Below are 4,343 nucleotides of genomic sequence, written 5' to 3'. Positions count from 1 at the left end.
AGCTGTGGAAGGCTGCTCGGACTAAATCTGATGGGAACATGACATCTTCCTCAACTGCCTTGATCTCACAGAGAATTGTAAGTTCAAATTATAAGCAGTTCTGTGATTGTGTATCTATCACAGCATGTCTTCTAAGTAACTTGGTTTTTTTATGTGCAGGATGAGTTGGTTGAGCAGCAGACTCAGGGGACATTTGCTGGCCAAGGTAGGGACGACATTCTAACAACGGCCATTGGAAGGCCCGAGCACCCAGGACGTGTACGTGGAGTTCTTGGGGCGATTGGTCTTCGTGATTACTTTGGCCCTACATAGAAAACCCCCCCATCAATGAGTCAGGAGACATTGAGGCAGATGGATCTTCAGTGGGAGGAAAGACTCAACCAAAGCATGAGATCAATGGAGCAACGATTCATGGAGCACCTACAAGAACAAAAAGAAATACAAAGAGCGCTTGAAGAAAAGCTGCATTCCATGACGCAAGGCAACATGGGGGCCGATGAAACTCCCACACCACCTCGTGTCAGCACTAGAGGATCATGCTCTGCTGTAGACCCCACTCAGTATAGCGGTCAATATGAGTTGTTGGTTGATGGGGATCCCCCACGCATTGTGGCTGTCGGACGAGTGCTTGAGGGAGGGCAGACTATTCATGGTGTTGCCATATTACCCCAGCATGTGCATGTGACCATTGACGAGGTTCGGGATCCCCAGGCTCAGGTGCCTGTACCCACTCCAGAAATTAACTTTGCGGGGGAGGCCATAGGATCATTTATTGCCTGGCCTAAAGCATTGATCATGTCCCACATTGCTACTCCACAGGTATAATGTCTTTTTCCTTAGTATTTCTATGTTTATTCTTCAAATAATTGTTGATAACGCTTTGACGTAAATTCTTATCTTCAGTTCACACGTCCTCAGAAGCAACCAATTCATGATACAGTCATACATGAAGATGATGAGATGGCTGAAGTGGAGGATGATCCTCTATCAAAGTTAATGACAAAATTACCCAGATTGGAGAAAGCATCATTAGAACTATACTGGGATTTGAGAGTATTTGGTCTTCCCCCACATGTGCCAGTTTATATATCACATTCTCTGATGCATTGGAGGTGATTGGGGGAGACAGGATGTTGAATATTTCCATCATTCAGCTGTGGTGCATGTAAGATAGTCAATTTGGTCTTTCATATTACTTTTATTTACATTGTTATAGTTTCTAACAACTTAACTTTGTTGTTTTAGGTACATGGACACAATCGTTGTAGACCAAGGTCGGTCTTCCATGTATGGATTTGTTGAACCTCAGACCATTCAACCGTCTGGTAACACACTTCAAAACAGACAACATTATTTGCAAACATGGATGGATGAGTCAAAAAGAGACGTATACCTTGTGCCATACATTGAGGGGTAGGTGTTGTTATATGTGGTCAGTTCATTATTATAGTTTCCTTAATTAGTTGAATAACTATTTGTCCTTCGTGATAGGTCGCACTGGCAGCTGATGGTCATCATTCCCAAACAATGTAAAATTATATGGTTTTGTTCGTTGCACAGGAGGATGAAAAATGACTTGAGAACCATGCTTCAAGGGTAAGTGTTTCTCCAAAAATGACTTTGAATTTGATGTTCACCTTCAACTTTTATGATAAATATAGTCATATTAATTATACTTTGTGTTTTCAATCTGTACAGAGTTATTGGTAAATCTCGTGGTCAACTGGTTCAAATTTTGTATCCAAAGGTTGTAAGTCATTTATAGTTTCTAATTCATTTTCTATGTTATTGAATGATCTAAATTCTTAACTATTTAGTTTGTCATTTTAGTGTAACCAGCAGCTAGATTCATGGGAATGTGGCTTCTATGTGATGTGTTGGATTAAGACCATCATTCGAGCTGTCATTACAGATGACTGGAATGAGGTAATGATGTATACCTTCAATACATTACAAATCAAATTCATCTTCAAACATATATGAAACCATAATGAATCTTTCTTGAATTTTGCAGCGCTTCAAGAGTACATCGCCTATTCCAGAGGACACAATTAAACAGATAAGGCAGGAGTGGACCGCTTATCTTCTGCAAAGATGAAGTTAGGAATAGTTTTATTTCTTGTTGAACATTGCTTAGTTTTAGTTTAAGTTTTATGTTGATAGTTTTGGTAGTGGATTATAGTTTACATTAAGTAGAACTTTGTTTATATGAAACGCATATTTATATTATTGCAAAATTGTTTTAGGAAAATTTTCTGCTTTTCAGGTGTGGTTTTATTGCAAAAATAAATCAATTTTTTAAAAAAAACGTCCAGTAGACGTCGGTTAGTGTACTGTCGGACGTCTATAGACGTCAGGCAGTGCACAAACGGATGTCCAACCCCAGCCCCTACCACAAAACAATTCAGGCAGGTAGACGTCGGGGGAGGGAAGAGCCGGACGTCTATATGGACGTCCGAGGGTGTACACCGGACGTCTATATACACGTCCGGCCTGACACAACGGACGTCTATATAGACGTCCGGCCTGACACAACGGACGTCTATATAGACGTCCGGCCTGACACAACGGACGTCTATATAGACGTCCGGTGTGAACTCCCGACGTCTGAGTAACGTCACTCACAAAGACGTTGGGAGAACGTCGGACGTCAAAAGGCCAAAAAAACGAACGTCTAAAGCCCTTTCTACACCAGTGCATCTTTCGTGGGGCTGATGGTGGTGGCCACTGGATCCTCGACTTTTTTGCATAATGTTAAATAATAATCCTCCACTCATGCATTATATACGCACTTAGCCAACGTGTAATAACCCTTAAACGTTAAGGGACGTGTTGTAGAGATTAATAAATCAAGGGTATTCTTAAACATCATAATAAACTATAATATCATTATGCGTGTCATTGCGTATAAAACTTTAAGTGTGTTTTTTCTATCCAATGATACATTAATAAAACTTTAATAATAATTTATTCCTCCAAACATATATATCTAATATACCATGATTGAATTTGTTACATGATATAATATGTGAAGTCATAACTTGCTTTATTAAGGTTTAATATTATCTAGATCCGTTTCTTGCATTCAACTTTTCCTTTCCGCGATCACTTTTCTTCGTCATTTGGTTTCCTAAAATGAAAAATATATCGCTAATTGGAGGCCTTGAACATTAAGATCAAGAAGTTAAAGTTTTAAGTGTTAATAATAATGGGTCATATATATATATATATATATATATATATATATATATATATATATATATATATATATTACATGATTAAATGTATTACGATTATTATTTTATTAATAATAAGTATTAAAGTAATTTAATTAATATAAAAATTATGATTAAGGATATATATGTCATAAAATATTAATTGTGTAATATTATAAACAATACTTTTAATTTGATGAGAGGTTAAATTAAAAATATTTAAAATGTAAGTGATAGAAGTTACGTGAAGCAGTTATGGTCTCCATTATAGAATGTGTTATTTTCAATATTTTTCTTTTCATCTCTATTAGAAGATAAACCCAACAATGAATATAAAGTGTTCTATATTAGGAAGATCACACACTTGTTACTTATCTTATCACCTTCATTGTTCCCAATGACAAATTCAAGTATGCTTCTATATTCTATTTTCATCTTCAATTAAGGAATGACTCATAAAGATTAATATTTAATTATGTTGTAGCTTGGTTCTAAATGAGAAACATATTCTAATAATTGGGATCAGAGCATTATGTGTTATTAGATTTATGTTTCTCTTTTATGATAGTTTTTTCCCCAAATTAAGATGAACCTTAATTTAAGTTTTTTCCCAGATTCGTAGAACCTTTATTATGAATTTAAGGACCTTAATCATTATATTTAGTGTTTTTTTTTTCTTATGTTTTTCGCTGCAATTTGATTTCAAAGTGAAATTGTATGATAAGTATGATAAAACCGTGCCTATATTGAATGAATTGAATTGATGATATTTCCTTTTACCAATTAACGTTAAATCCATTTTAAAGTAATAAAAGCTTTTAACGTGAAAATGTATAATTTATATGTTCAATAGTTAGTTATGATATCAATTTGACATTTATCTTTTCTTTTACTATGTTAAATATGTTAAATATACGTAGAAATCACCACAATTTTACGTGTTTTGCACAATTTGATGAACTTAAATAATCTTAGATAAGCAAAGGAGAAATATGAAGAAAATAAAAGAATTCTAAATAAAATTAGACAAACTAACTTGAGCGTGAATGAAGCATGGAATTTGAGGCCCGAGCCACAAGGATAAACCCATATTGGAGGAAAACCTCAAGCATTGACATGAGGCTACAA

Source organism: Vigna umbellata, chromosome 7, assembly GCF_029865625.1.
Source record: "Vigna umbellata cultivar VRB3 chromosome 7, Vumbellata_1.0, whole genome shotgun sequence".
NCBI classification, from domain to species: Eukaryota; Viridiplantae; Streptophyta; class Magnoliopsida; order Fabales; family Fabaceae; genus Vigna; species Vigna umbellata.
Note: the sequence above shows the minus strand (reverse complement) of the source record.